This window comes from Dermochelys coriacea, chromosome 2 (genome assembly GCF_009764565.3).
Source record: "Dermochelys coriacea isolate rDerCor1 chromosome 2, rDerCor1.pri.v4, whole genome shotgun sequence".
Lineage (NCBI taxonomy): Eukaryota > Metazoa > Chordata > Testudines > Dermochelyidae > Dermochelys > Dermochelys coriacea.
The window spans coordinates 268,710,740-268,726,943 of NC_050069.1; the positions used below are offsets into that span (position 1 = coordinate 268,710,740).

The window sequence follows — 16,204 nt, forward strand, 5'->3', positions numbered from 1 at the left end:
CTCCCACCACCGAACACCACACTCCTTTCAGGCGGAGCCGCCGTGAGAACTTAATGTTGCTAAAAGCTTATAACACAACAGGCAACTGAAGAAGGAGATTATTCACAGATGCCTCCAGAACAAGATGGAATCTGGGTAAAGAGTTGATTGTTAGTGACCTTCGTGAAGATGCACTACCAACTGCACAGGGATAACGAGGCTTCAAAATAGCAAAGCCAGTAAAACGGGCAGGAACGAGGACTAATGGATTAACTGAATAGCAGAGCTGTAGTCACGCAGCTATAAATGATACTGGAAATACCTGCACAATGTAAAACACATTTTGATTTCAGTACAAGGAATGTTTCTTATAAACACTCTGTGAGCACAGCCCTCCTTGGTGGTTTAAGTTTCAGGAGCATCAAGAAAAACTTAGAATTTTCAGTGTCAAAACACCTACAACTCATTGACTGGATTTTAAAACCCCATTTGAAGAGAGAGGGGTCTATAATCCATTACATTTACTTCTGCAGGATTCAATGCACACACATTTTGTATTTGCAGTACTTTAGTTAGGGAAGCAGCCACTAGCCATGGTTTGTAGCTATTTACGAACGTAAGGAAGGATTATTTTAAAAGATCCCTTCCATCCCAGACACCAGGTAATTATGTAAAATAAAATGTCTGATTATAGAATCTCAAACATAGCCCCACCTTCTTAAACAACCAAGCACATATATAAACAGCATTAAGACCATGATGGAATTTAAAAACCTAGGACATTCACAGGTCTGTATTTAGGACTGAAAGTAACTAGGCACAAAGATACATACGTCTATAATGCCTGCTGAAGTCCGGTTACTGGATAAGATACTTAAATGAACTAACAGTTTTATTATCATCTATTACTCATTTAGCATCCTTCAAACTTTATTCTTAAGAAATGTATAATGTAATATGGACTTATAAAGAAAATCAGCACCATGGACAGCATCACTGTCGCTTTTCAGGCAACTGGACCCGTTTGCAAGTCTAATAGCCCAGAGGAGCCAATTCCCCATAAATTACACACATTCTCACCTACAACAGAGTTTGGGCTGTTCTGAACCTGACCAACTGGGGGGATGCATGGGGGGGGGAAATGGGAGCCCCTGTGCCCTGACACTGCTCCCTGGCAGGAGTGCTGGGCAGACGGAGTGGGGCATACCCCCGTGCCCTGACCCTGCTCCCTGACAGGTATGTCGGGCAGGTGGAGCTGGGCAAGCTCCTGTGCCCCGACCCTGCAGGAGCGCTGGCGGGGGGAGGGGGTGAATGGGGAGGGACTGCAGGTGGAAAGGGTAGGGAGGGGCTCCCACTTGCTTTGCCCAGGGCCCCACAAAACTGTAATCCATCACTGCTAATAGAGCAGCCTCAAGGCCTTCAGTCCATGATGTCTCATGTCTATCTGCTCCGAGAAAAGAGAGGAGCCTTCAAATGGGAGGTCCTGTTGGACCTTGGGGGGAAAGCCAGAGGACGGGAGTCAGGAACAGCACCTGATGGTGACTGTGGAGGTCATTGTCTGGGTTGGTGAACTGGCAGCATCAGGAGCTGCCTGTAGAGCAGACCTGACCACATTCTTACTCTCCTCTAAGAGGGCAGTGAACTCCTGTCTTGCATCTTGGGGCAGGGAGTCCTTAAGGGAGTCGCTTGTAGCCAGTGATTCCCATGGATTAAAATTGCATCTCCCCAGCAAAGCTTGCTGATTGGCAATACACAGCTGGAGGCTACCTATGGAATAAACCTTTCTTCCAAAAAGGTCCAGTTCCTTAGCATCTTTTTGTTTTGGGATAGCACTTGACTGGCCCTGCCTGTCACTTTCATTTGCTGTAGACACCATCAGAGGGGGTGTGGTGTGTGTACAAGTAATCAAATCCACTTGCTGGCATAGAATACTTTTTCTCTGTCCTCTTTGAAGTGGGGGCCAGAGGAGGAGGAGTTTGCATAGGGCCTTGTCTGGTCCCATCACTGACTTGGATAGAGCTGCTGAGCTAGGATATCAATGAGGATGTATGATGTCTCTGAGCTCCTCTATCTCCAACCTCCAGTTTGAAGTGACCCACTTCAGAAGGCCCTGAAATCATCCTAGGGAAGTAGGCTGCTGGGACCTGCAATAGTCTCATCTGGGGAGGACAAGGAGGAGGCTTAGACAGAGGAAGGAGCCCCTCCTCTGGTGTATGTCCACTGGAGGCATCTCCTGGACTTCAGTACCGGGGTCAGTGCTGGAGTTGGGATTCAGTGCCTAACGGGAAGGAGCAATAGCCCGTGTCCCAGAAGCCACCGAGTAGGAGTGGTGGGAGGCTCCTGTATGGAAGAAACCAGCCAGGGTTCCAGTAGGGCCATTGCATTGGCCAGTGACCTGCTGGTCAGGTGCCTGCCGGGAGACCGGTACTAAAGCCTGGTGGGACGTAGGTTGGGTATTGATGGTGGGCTTTCCGCAGTACATACAGTTCCCCTTTGGGCTCGGAAAAGGATTCCTCTCTCGGCAACCATGTTGGAGCAGTACCCGCTTTTGCTTCCATACTGTGCCGGGGTTCCAGGGATTGGGATGCTGGGATCAGGTGGGGCTTGCCCCTGGATAGTGCTGGAAAAACACCCAACACGCCCTTTTCCCTCCAGCTTCTGGATGCCAGAGCTGGTTGAAAGAAAAGGAGTACTTGTGGCACTTTAGAGACTAACAAATTTATTTGAGCATAAGCTTTTGTGAGCTACAGCTCACTTCATCGGATGCATGCAATGGAAAATACAGTGGGGAGACTTATATACACAGAGAACATGAAACAATGGGTGTTATCATACACACTGTAACAAGAATGATCAGAGACAAACCCCTACAAGATCTCTATCAAGCGTTCTTACAACTACAATACCCATCTGCTGAAGTGAAGAAGCAGATTGACAGAGCTGGAAGAGTACTCAGAAGTTACCTACTACAGGACTGGCCCAACAAAGAAAATAACAGAACGCCACTAGCCATCACCTTCAGCCCCCAACTAAAACCTCTCCAATGCATCATCAAGGATCTACAACCTATCCTGAAGGACGACCCATCACTCTCACAGATCTTGGGAGACAGGCCAGTCCTTGCTTACAGACAGCCCCCCAACCTGAAGCAAATACTCACCAGCAACCATTAACCCAGGAACCTATCCTGCAACAAAGTCCGTTGCCAACTGTGTCTACATATCTATTCAGGGGACACCATCATAGGGCTTAATCACATCAGCCACACTATCAGAGGCTCGTTCACCAGCACATTACCAATGTGATAGATGCCATCATGTGCCAGCAATGCCCCTCTGTACATTGGCCAAACTGGACAGTCTCTATGTAAAAGAATAAATGGACACAAATCAGATGCCAAGAATTATAATATTCAAAAACCAGTTGGAGAACACTTCAATCTCTTTGGTCACTTGATTACAGACCTAAAAGTGGCTATCCTTCAACAAAAAAACTTCAAAAACAGACTCCAAACGAGAGACTGTTGAATTGGAATTAATTTGCAAACTGGATACAATTAACTTAGGCTTGAATAGAGACTGGGAGCGGATGTGTCATTACAAAAAGTAAAACTATTTCCCCAGGTTTATTCCCCCCCATTCCTCACACGTTCTTGTCAACTGCTGGAAATGGCCCACCTTGATTATCACTACAAAAGGTTTTTTTCCCTCCTGCTCTCCTGCTGGTAATAGCTCACCTTGCCTGATCACTCTTGTTACAGTGTGTATGGTAACACCCATTGTTTCATGTTCTCCGTGTATATAAATCTCCCCACTGTATTTTCCACTGCATGCATCCTATGAAGTGAGCTGTAGCTCACGAAAGCTTATGCTCCAATAAATTTGTTAGTCTCTAAGGTGCCACAAGTACTCCTTTTCTTTTTGCAGATACAGAGTAACACGGCTGCTACTCTGAGAGCTGGTTGGTGACCCTTTGGGGTTGGAGGAAACGGAAAAGAGAGAAGGCCCCTAGCTATTTGAAAAGCCTCTGGGGTCGATGGTACTGTCAGTCTGCTGGCACTGCGGTGGCTTCCTGGTGTCGGTGGAGGCACAAGCCTTGAAGACTGGGAACTGGGACATGCCCGGCCCCTGGGGCAAAAAGTCCCTGCGTGACAGGAATTATATATATACTCTAATTATATACACTACCACTACTTGGAAAAACTACACACACTAAACTATTAACACTATGAATGAAGAAAGAGTTCAAAACCACTTGGAAGAAGCCTTGTCAGACCAAGAAAGGGTCATTCCAGCATCTATCCTGGCTGGTAAGAAGGAACTGAGAGGGTGCGGGGCCAGTGGGGACCCCTTATACCGGCGCTTAAGTGCGCAGCTCCAAAGGGTGCTAGAGCCGGCCCAACGAATACCACTAAAGGAAAAATCTCCAGCAACAGTGCATGCGGCATGCAGACACCTAGCATGGAATGGATATGAGCAAGCACTCAAAGAACAACAATGATGACTGGGAGAGGACTAATGTCACAGGCAGGTATTGCTGCCATCATAGAATATCTGCTGCGCTTGAACTCACAAGGCTAGTGGTAACTTCCCTCAAGTCTCATTTAGCAGCTCTCTCTGCTTACAACACCTTGATCAGAAATTAAGTCTATATTTTCTCACCCTACATTTCATGTTTCCTTACGGGACTGACTAATGCCTACCCCGCTGTGAGAGAACCTCCACCTACCTGGGATCTATCTTCCCTTACTCAGGCACCCATAGAAAACCTGTCTATCAAAACAGCACTCTCAACAGTCATCCCTTCTGTTAGGAGGGCAAGTAACCTTAGTGCCTTGATGGACGCTCCGCCTTCCATGGTGGTACACAGAAAGGTGTTAGGGAACTTCCCCCTAGTTTTATACGCAAGGTTGTCTCAGATCTTCACCTGTCAGAATGCATCTCCTTCTCCATTTTCATCCCCAGCCCCATGGTTACCCAGGGGAATGCTGTTTGCGTTCACAGGATGTTAAGAGCGGTATGTTATTCAGAAAGGTCCAAACCCTTTAGGAGTAAACTCTTTATGGCTTACAGGGAGAGAGATAGAGGGGAACCTATTAGTAAGAAGAGACTTTCCCACTGGATTACGAGATGTACTGAACGTGGCTACTCCTTAGCCAGGGAGTCAGCACCCACCCAAGACACACACCATTTGCACCACAGCTATCTTCGTAGTTTGTCTGACAGATTCCCCCGGTAGAGATTTGCAAAGCAGCAGCATGGATTGGGTTCATACTTTTCTCTCCATGCTATTTGTTGGACTTAGCATCACATTCTAATGCTTGATTTGGTAAAGAAATGCTACAGTTCATTTTCACCTCTAACTCCTCTGCCACCGCTGTCTTCTCCCGGGGCACTAGTTGCTAATCTCCTGTCAGTGGGAATGCACAGAGGGACTTGAAGAAGAGGGGTTACGTTGTTCTTCAAGAGTTGCTCTGTGCACTCACACTATCCATCCACCTTCCTCTGACTTGGAGTCCTTTCTGTTGGAGGACTCTGCAGGGTGGGTGATGTGGTGCATTCCCTTATGTAGCCAGAGCCAGTGATGTCTAACTAGCACGCGCTCTTCAGCACCCTCCAGCAGGCACAGCTCTTTCATACAGTTCCCACAGTTCAGCACAAGAGGCACTAAAGAGGTCAGAGCCCTCAAAGGGCAAATCTTTGATTAACTTCCAAAAAGCTGGAGCAAATTCAGATGTTTGCAACCATGAGTATCTCCTTACAGCTATCCCAGTGGCCACAGCATCTGAGGTGTCAAAAGTTGACTGCAGAGCATGACTGGCTGCAGTCCTCTCCCCAGCAACCAAGCTCTTTGGTAACAAGCCCAGATGGAATTGACAGAGTCCCATTAGGTGTAGCTGTATCATGGCACAGCAGTCTGTGGAAACTCACAAGGTGAAGGAGTATCTTTCTGCCAACCATATCCAACCTACATCCTTCTTTATCTGAGGGAGGAGACAGGGATGCTCTTTTTCCTTTAGAACTTTCCTGAACTGCAGAGATTGGCATGAAATTGGCAGATGGATGCTGAAACAAATATTGATGACTTTCTGAGGGTACACAAGGTACAATCTACTAGCTTTCTTAGTAACAGGCAGGGAGAATGCAGGGGGATAGCCAAGTGTTCTTCACTGGGTTAGGAACTCCTGGAAGGACTCTGTCTGCAATTCTGTAATGTCAAAGAGGATTAAATGAATCAGGTACTGAAACCCATCTGTAGCTGGAGTGTGTTGGCCATTGTCTGTTAGCTACCAAAATTGTTTTTGATCACCTCAAAGAGATATAGAGGAAGCCCCAAACTTGCCTTCAGGCGGTGAGCTACCTTCATTTTTTGTCCAAAATGGGCACGAATAGCATGCCATGGTTCATTTAATCTGAGGGAGCTACTTGCCAATCATATACTTGCCACTCTTCCTGAGAAGGTTGGGCCGATAGTATCTGCATGGACTGGAACACAGGCATTCTTGAAGACAACAGCACTGAGTGAGGTTTGGTGCCAGGACAACTTTCTACATGGTGCAGGTGCCTCCAGTATCAGGAGGGCGTCAGTGTTAGTACCAGAGCAACCGACAGTGAAGTGCTGAGTCTGGCAGTTTCTAGTTAGGCCTTCATGGCCTGAATGTAGGGCCACGTGAGTAACTGAAGAGGGCTCTGCAGAACGTCTTTCCGTGCCAACAGAGTCTTAGATGAAGGAAGCCAACTGGGCTTCTAGAACAGCAGAATCTGCACAGGTGGTTCCAAGGAGAACCCGAGTTTCTCTAGAAGGTTCATGATTGAAACTGGTGGTGAATACTGCTGCACAGAGTCAAGCAGCAAAGGCACAGACAACACATTTGACTGGAGTCCCCAAATGAGAGTGGTAATAGTCAACAGAGGTGGCACATGGACATCAGGGATGGATCTACAGAACTCAGCAACGAAGCCTCCAGCTAAGGAGAGGTGTGCGTGGAAGCTGATGTCAGGAAACATGGATCACTGGTGGAGAATGAGAATGATGCCACTGTTTCTCCTTTGACTCCCTCTACCAGTTTGAATGATTTCTCTTCTTGAGACCTGGAGCAGGGTTCATGCAGAGATCTGGAAGCCTGCATTTCACTTACACACTGACTGGCATTGATTCTAATGGCACCAAAGGTGTCTTTGGTGCACACAGTGGAACCAATATCACTGTGGTATCCGTGCAGATTGTGTAGCTGGTGCGAGATTGTGGTGACAGATGAGAAGCTCAGACACCATAGGCATTGGGCTCAGGGAGGCGAACCTTCAGCCCAACATTAAAGGAGGCAAAAGTGCTTAGGTGTGTTTCAGGTCACATGATGCAAGACCTCATAGCACAGAAGTAGACTGCAAACCTCTTGCAGGAGTATCAGGACAAGCCGGCTAGAGGCTTATTGAAGCCAAATACATTTGCAATCTGTCCCTCCTTACCCAAGGAGTATAAGTATGGTGGATTGTTTACTGGGAAATTACATGCATTTCTCCCACGCACATACGGCACTGAACGTGTGCATTTGTCTCAGCAAAGATGGCTGAACAGGTCACATATCCTTTGACCCCTTACATGGTTCAGGACCAGACATGGTCTCGGGGGAAATGAAGGCCAATGGTCACAAATAACCTAACTATTTGATGAAAGACAACTAACGAGCTTTGCATACAGGAGAGGTAGATCCATTAGCTTGTGGCAGTGGAACTAAAGTGTACAGGGAGAGTGCTTCCTTATATCAAGCCAATTACATCATTTTGGGGTGAGAGTGCTCCTACCACCAACCCAGCACATCCAGCTTTCCTACACACTTTCTACAGCTCAGCGCCAGAGGTGCTGAAGCCCATTAGTGGGAATGCACAGAAGTCCTTGAAGAAAAGAGGATTAAGTTTACATAATACCGTAATGACTAACTGCTCCAATAACCCTTCAACTCAATACAAACCTGAAACTGTCCAATCATACCCCAATTTTCCTCATAACGGCAGCAAACAGCTTTTAAAAAAATCATAATGAAAAAACAAGGCTTTTTTTTTGGGGGGGGGGGGGAGAGACATTTACACAGAGGAGAAAAACGTCTAAATCTATCCATGCACACACTGAGAACAGCCTCTGGTCAGTGGCCTGCAATGCTAATCTATGACATTTCCATCGTCACAAATGAAAGAGCAGCAGCTGCTGACCAGAAAAGCTGTAGGGATTTGAGAATCCTCTCTTCCCCCTTCAGCTGCCCATCAGCAAAATAGTTTCCACTCTGGTGATTGCGAACAGGTATATACGGAAGACCATCGCAACGAATCCTTGCTTCTCCAGTCAAGGATCTAAAGAGCAGACTGGAGGTGGCAGACTTCCTGAAGACACTTGCCACACGATTCACTGAAGCCTTCCAAACCCCTGAGCACACATGTGGTGCGGTCCTTCATAGGTATGCACTGTGTGGGCAAGTACAGTGCACACCATTTACAGCTGCAGATATCTGGAATCAGATTCCCCTCAAACAAGTTCAGCCGGAAGTTACCTAGCTTGGCTCGTTCCCTTCCCCTGGTAGCAAGCAGACAGCAAGAGCAACAAAAAGAGTTACCCTAGTCAGATAACAGAGGATTTAAGCAGGCGTACACATCTGTTTTGGTCCAGGTTGCTGTCAGAGGTGAAGAACAGGCAACAAGGGCATGATAGGCAGCGCGAGAGAAAGCTACAACCAGCCTGGGGCTGAGGTTTAAAGTTATGGTAACCCATTAGCATTAGAAGTAAATAAAAATGTATAGGATCAGTACAGGTCCTATCTGGTGGCAGGGGGCTCCAGAATGAGAACACCCCCCATTCTTTCACCATCAAGGACCTACCTGCTTTTCCAGATCCTCTCCATACAAACACCAAAAACTGAAGAGAGCTGATTAACCCCCTAGGCAATTCCTGCTGCTAGGGGTCATTGTGTGTTAGTGTTTAGCCTCTGGGAAATTTCAGCTTGTGGCTTCCAACAGGTGAATATGGCAGGAAGATGGGAAGCAATAGTCTTTTATTCCTTTTGCAAGGCAGTCTATGTGCATCACAGCAAAATTTAACCGCATGTAAGAGCACTGTTGTTCTTTCTCCTTATCACTCAGCCACTGTCACATGAGAAAATGCAGATCAGCCTTGCAGCAAAGCCCATTTGAAAACACGAGGGCACAAGATAAGCTGAGGTCAGTTGGTCAGCACCATGAGTCAGGATTTTCCCCAGAGCTGCTGGAGACGTGAGAGCTTATCTGGCTGGTATCAAGCTATTTAAATTCTGAGGCGAATCAAAGTAATACAGAATTTAGACAAGAAAAATCCTATTCTATTTAGCAATCTAGACAAGAGAACAGTCCATTAACCTGAACCACCCAAGGAAATTAACTCCTAACCACGATATTTCCTTCAAAGCATCCTGCAACCAAATTTACACTCCTCTATTCCATTTGGATAGAATTAGAATTCAAAACAATCTTGACAAACTGGAGCAATAGACTGAAGTAAAGAGGATGAAATTCAATAAGGACAAATGCAATGTACTACATTTAGGAAGGAACAATCAATTGCACAAATACAAAATGGGAAATGACTGCCTAGGAAGGAGTACTGCAGAGTGGATCACAAATTAAATACGAGTTAATGTAATACTGTTGCAAAAAAACTGATCAGCATTCCAGGATGCACTAGCAGGAATATTGAAAGCCAGACATAAGAAGTAATTAATCTATTCTACTTAGGACTGATAAGGCCTCAGTTGGAGTATTCTCCAGTTCTGGGCACCACACTTCAAGAAATATGTGGACAAACTGGAAAAAGTCCAGAGGAGAGCAACGAGAATGACTAAAGGTCTAGAAAACATGACCTATGAAGAAAGATTGAAAACACTGGATTTGTTTAGTCTAGAGAAGAGAAGACTAAGGGGGGGGGCATGATACCATTCCTCAAGTATGTAAAAGGTTGTTATAAAGAGGAAGGTGATAAATTATTCTCCTTAACCAGTGAAGACAGGCCAAGAAGTAATGGGCTTAAATTGCAGCAAGGGAGATTTAGGTTAGACATTAAGAAAAACTTCCTAACTGTAGTTAAGCACCGGAACAAATTATCATGAAAATGCAACTCACAAATGTAGATTTTTTTTTGTTACACAACTGCACTCAAAAACAAAATAATGCAAAACTTTAGAACCTACAAGTCCACTCAGTCCTACTTCTCGTTCAGCCAATCGCTAAGACAAACAAGTTTGTTTATATTTACAGCAGATAAAGCTGCCAACTTATTTACAATATCATCAGAAAGTGAGAACAGGTGCTTGCACGGGACTTTTGCAGCCGGCATTGCAAGGTATTTACTTGCCAGATATGCTAAATATTCCTATGTCCCTTTGGATACCATTCCAGAGGACATGCTTCCATGCTGATAACGCTCGTTAAAAAAATAATGCTTTAATTAAATTTGTGACTGAACTCCTTGGGGAGAATTGTACATCTCCAGCTCTGTTTTACCCATATTCTGCCATATATTTCTCGGATGATGACTCAGCACATGTTCATTTTAAGAGCACTTTCGCTGCAGATCTGACAAAACGCAAAGGATGTACCAGTGTGAGATTTCTGAAAATAGGTACAGCACTCAACCCAAGGTTTAAGATTCTGAAGCGCCTTCCAAAATCTGAGAGGGACGAGGTGTGGAGCATGCTTTCAGAAGTCTTAAAAAAGCAACACTCCGATGCGGAAACTACAGAACCTGAACCACCAAAAAAGAAAATCAGCCTTCTGTTGGTGGCATCTGACTCAGATTATGAAAATGAACATGTGCCGGTCCGCACTGCTTTGGATTGTTATCAAGCAGAACCTGTCATCAGCATAGACGCATGTCCTCTGGAATGATGAATGAAGCATGAAGGGACATATGAATCTTTAGCACATCTGGCATATAAATATCTTGCGACATCAGCTGCAACAGTGCCATGCGAATGCCTGTTCTTACTTTCAGGTGTCATTGTGAACAAGAAGCAGACAGCATTATCTCGTACACATGTAAACAAGCTTGTTTGTCTAAGCGACTAGCTGAACAAGAAGCAGGACTGAGTGGACTTGTAGGTTCTAAAGTTTTACATTGTTTTATTTTTGAATACAGTTATTTTTTGTACATAAATCTATGTTTATAAGTTGAACTTTCATGATAAAGATATTGCACTAGAGTACTTGTATTAGGTGAATTGAAAATATAATTTCTTTTGTTTTTTACAGTGCAAATATTTGTAATAAAAATACAAAGTGAGAAATGTACACTTTGTATTCTGTGATGTAGGTGAAATCAATATATTTGAAAATATAGAAAACATCCAAAAATATGTAAACAAATGGTATTCTATTATTGTTTAACAGTACAATGAATTGCACAATTCATTTTTTTAATCACACGATTAAATGAGGCTCCTGCCTCATACTGGGAATGAGGGGCGATCAACAGGTTATCTCAAGTGCTTATATACAAATGCACAAAGCCTTGGAAACAAGCAGGGAGAACTGGAGGTCCTGGTGATGTCAAGGAATTATGACGTGATTGGAATAACAGAGACTTGGTGGGATAACTCACATGACTGGAGTACAGTCATGGATGGTTATAAACTGTTCAGGAAGGACAGGCAGGGCAGAAAAGGTGGGGGAGTAGCACTGTATGTAAGGGAGCAGTATGACTGCTCAGAGCTCCGGTACGAAACTGTGGAAAAACCTGAGTGTCTCTGGATTAAGTTTAGAAGTGTGTGCAACAAGAGTGATGTCATGGTGGGAGTCTGCTATAGACCACCGGACCAGGGGGATGAGGTGGATGAGGCTTTCTTCCGGCAACTCACGGAAGCTACTAGATCGCATGCCCTGATTCTCATGGGTGACTTTAATTTTCCTGATATCTGCTGGGAGAGCAATACAGCGGTGCATAGACAATCCAGGAAGTTTTTGGAAAGCGTAGGGGACAATTTCCTGGTGCAAGTGCTAGGGGAGCCAACTAGGGGGAGCGCTTTTCTTGACCTGCTGCTCACAAACCGGGTAGAATTAGTGGGGGAAGCAAAAGTGGATGGGAATCTGGGAGGCAGTGACCATGAGTTGGTTGAGTTCAGGATCCTGACGCAGGGAAGAAAGGTAAGCAGCAGGATACGGACCCTGGACTTCAGGAAAGCAGACTTTGACTCCCTCAGGGAACAGATGGCCAGGATCCCCTGGGGGACTAACATGAAAGGGAAGGGAGTCCAGGAGTGCTGGCTGTATTTCAAGGAATCCCTGTTGAGGTTACAGGGACAAACCATCCCGATGAGTCGAAAGAATAGTAAATATGGCAGGCGACCAGCTTGGCTTAATGGTGGAATCCTAGCGGATCTTAAACATAAAAAAGAAGCTTACAAGAAGTGGAAGGTTGGACATATGACCAGGGAAGAGTATAAAAATATTGCTCGGGCATGTAGGAAAGATATCAGGAGGGCCAAATCGCACCTGGAGCTGCAGCTAGCAAGAGATGTCAAGAGTAACAAGAAGGGTTTCTTCAGGTATGTTGGCAACAAGAAGAAAGCCAAGGAAAGTGTGGGCCCCTTACTGAATGAGGGAGGCAAGCTAGTGACAGAGGATGTGGAAAAAGCTAATGTACTCAATGCTTTTTTTGCTTCTGTTTTCACTAACAAGGTCAGCTCCCAGACTGCTGTGCTGGGCAACACAAAATGGGGAAGAGATGGCCAGCCCTCTGTAGAGATAGAGGTGGTTAGGGACTATTTAGAAAAGCTGGACGTGCACAAGTCCATGGGGCCGGACGAATTGCATCCGAGAGTGCTGAAGGAATTGGCGGCTGTGATTGCAGAGCCCTTGGCCATTATCTTTGAAAACTCGTGGCGAACGGGGGAAGTCCCGGATGACTGGAAAAAAGGCTAATGTAGTGCCCATCTTTAAAAAAGGGAAGAAGGAGGATCCTGGGAACTACAGGCCGGTCAGCCTCACCTCAGTCCCTGGAAAAATCATGGAGCAGGTCCTCAAAGAATCAATCCTGAAGCACTTAGAAGAGAGGAAAGTGATCAGGAACAGTCAGCATGGATTCACCAAGGGAAGGTCATGCCTGACTAATCTAATCGCCTTTTATGATGAGATTACTGGTTCTGTGGATGAAGGGAAAGCAGTGGATGTATTGTTTCTTGACTTTAGCAAAGCTTTTGACACGGTCTCCCACAGCGTTCTTGTCAGCAAGTTAAGGAAGTATGGGCTGGATGAATGCACTATAAGGTGGGTAGAAAGCTGGCTAGATTGTCGGGCTCAACGGGTAGTGATCAATGGCTCCATGTCTAGTTGGCAGCCGGTGTCAAGTGGAGTGCCCCAGGGGTCGGTCCTGGGGCCCGTTTTGTTCAATATCTTCATAAATGATCTGGAGGATGGTGTGGATTGCACTCTCAGCAAATTTGCGGATGATACTAAACTGGGAGGAGTGGTAGATACGCTGGAGGGGAGGGATAGGATACAGAAGGACCTAGACAAATTGGAGGATTGGGCCAAAAGAAATCTAATGAGGTTCAATAAGGATAAGTGCAGGGTCCTGCACTTAGGATGGAAGAATCCAATGCACCGCTACAGACTAGGGACCGAATGGCTCGGCAGCAGTTCTGCGGAAAAGGACCTAGGGGTGACAGTGGACGAGAAGCTGGATATGAGTCAGCAGTGTGCCCTTGTTGCCAAGAAGGCCAATGGCATTTTGGGATGTATAAGTAGGGGCATAGCGAGCAGATCGAGGGACGTGATCGTTCCCCTCTATTCGACACTGGTGAGGCCTCATCTGGAGTACTGTGTCCAGTTTTGGGCCCCACACTACAGGAAGGATGTGGATAAATTGGAAAGAGTACAACGAAGGGCAACGAAAATGATTAGGGGTCTAGAGCACATGACTTATGAGGAGAGGCTGAGGGAGCTGGGATTGTTTAGTCTGCAGAAGAGAAGAATGAGGGGGGATTTGATAGCTGCTTTCAACTACCTGAAAGGGGGTTTCAAAGAGGATGGCTCTAGACTGTTCTCAATGGTAGCCGATGACAGAACGAGGAGTAATGGTCTCAAGTTGCAATGGGGGAGGTTTAGATTGGATATTAGGAAAAACTTTTTCACTAAGAGGGTGGTGAAACACTGGAATGCGTTACCTAGGGAGGTGGTGGAATCTCCTTCCTTAGAGGTTTTTAAGGTCAGGCTTGACAAAGCCCTGGCTGGGATGATTTAACTGGGACTTGGTCCTGCTTTGAGCAGGGGGTTGGACTAGATGACCTTCTGGGGTCCCTTCCAACCCTGATATTCTATGATTCTATGATTCTATGAATTGTGATTAATTTTTTTTAATCGCTTGACAGCCCTAATTTATTCACATCACATACACATCACAACAGTCTGGGTTGATTTTTTTTCCTCTGGAGGGCCCCTAACAGCAGGGGTTTCGAAGGTCAGGAGGGAAGTACTTTGGCAGACCTGTGTGGAACCCTGCTCACACTATGTCTGGCTCAAGCCAGTGCTTGGTTATTTTTATGACCACTAAAACCTATCAAAAAAATGTATCAAGAGCTGGGTAACCACCACATCCAGGATTACACAGCCACTTTCTGATACAAGACCACACCTAGAAGGGGATAAAGGAGGACTTTCAGTGGCGTAGCTAGGGAGGGAGCGGGGCAGCGGTCGCTCCCCCACTGAGCACAAGTGGCACCTTGTCAATGTCTTGGCACCTTTTAAATTTTCCCCTGTTGAGGGAACAGGGGGAGCGATCAAAAAAAAAAAAAAAAAAAAAAAGGTGCCACCCGCTACGGTGCTTTTACTCACCTGGCGGCGCTCTGGGTCTTCGGCAGCACCTCGGCAGCAGGACCTTCAGTGCCGCCGAAGACACCCGGCGCGAGTGAGGGCCGGCTGCTGGAGCGCCGCCGGGTGAGTAAAAGCGCCGCAGCGGGTGCTGCCTTTTTTTTGGATCGATCCCCCGTTCCCTCCACCTGGCTACGCGGCTGAGGACTTCACCAGAGAAGTGGAGAATAAGGCCACTGAGGCTGGTGGAGCGAAGGCAGAAACCAACCTTGTGCTAAAGTAAGAAGTCAGAGACAGAGCGTGGGGGTAAACTGTGGAGGGCTTTGTAAGTATGGGCAAGCAGCTTATGTTTGATGGAACAAAGAAGGGGACCAAGTGGAGGGATTGAAATAGGAAGTGAAAGCGATGAACAAGGAAGATTATTTTAACAGCAACATTTTGAATGGAGTTGAGGGGAGTGAGGATTGCAGGCAGTGAGGCAAGCATGACTGAGATTACATTAGCCAAGGCACAAGCTGATCAGGGCTTGCATAAAAAGAGTTTTGACGAAAGGAACATTAGGATCTTGGAAATACTATGCAGGAAGAAACAGCAAAATTCAGACACTGCCTGAGCGCCAAAAGAGAGAGCCTAGTAAAGATGAAGCCAAGATGGACTCGTGTATTGTATGGAAAAAGATGAGGATGGAAAAGAGAAAGATGCCCAGTTGGGGACCACCATTTGACGCAGAACAGACCCCACCCACCAAGGATATGGTCCTGTAAGGGGCACCTGGGCTCTTCCATCTTCTCCTGTCAGATTTTCTCAAGTATTATCTTTCCCCCCACTTGAAGCATGAGAATCTCCAAGCATAGGCTGGCTCTCCTCTTCCTTCCCTGCCCTTGCTTTGCATAACAAGGCTTCTCTGTCCACATTATAGAACAACCAACATTACTTAAAACCATTGGGGATAATTCATGCTACGGACGGTCATTCTAGGTAATGTACATTCTAGGTAAAGCATAATACAGTTATAAAAATAGTATGGAAACTGTTTCAAATGAATTTCTTAGCTTTAGTGTAAACAGGGGCTTCTTGGATGGATGGAAAAAATCAGAGCCATTCAGAGATGCAGTAAGGTTTGGGTTTTATTGTTAAACAGCTGGTTAAGCCACTATTAAAGAGAATATAACTCAAAATTTTATATAGGGAAGCAAAGGCTTATTTTGTATCATGAATTTATTTCCTGAGTCCTACTCTACACTGCTGATCAGAAGACAACTGTGTATCTTGCTGTTAATGCTACAATTAGTTCAAGTGGATTTTGTCCTTACAAATTTAGAACGTTATGTTGTATTGCAGTTTTCCTTAAAGCATCCATATGATGGGGCTTTAACACTGCCCGGAGAAGCTCTGTGTATGTG

The 16,204-nt window shown here is 45.7% G+C and overlaps 1 protein-coding gene across 1 annotated transcript in view; it reads right to left on the reverse strand.

The window, feature by feature from the left end:
* The window catches only part of SMARCC1 (SWI/SNF related, matrix associated, actin dependent regulator of chromatin subfamily c member 1), a 188,956-nt gene that overhangs the window by 4,311 nt on the left and 168,441 nt on the right, over positions 1 to 16,204 (reverse strand).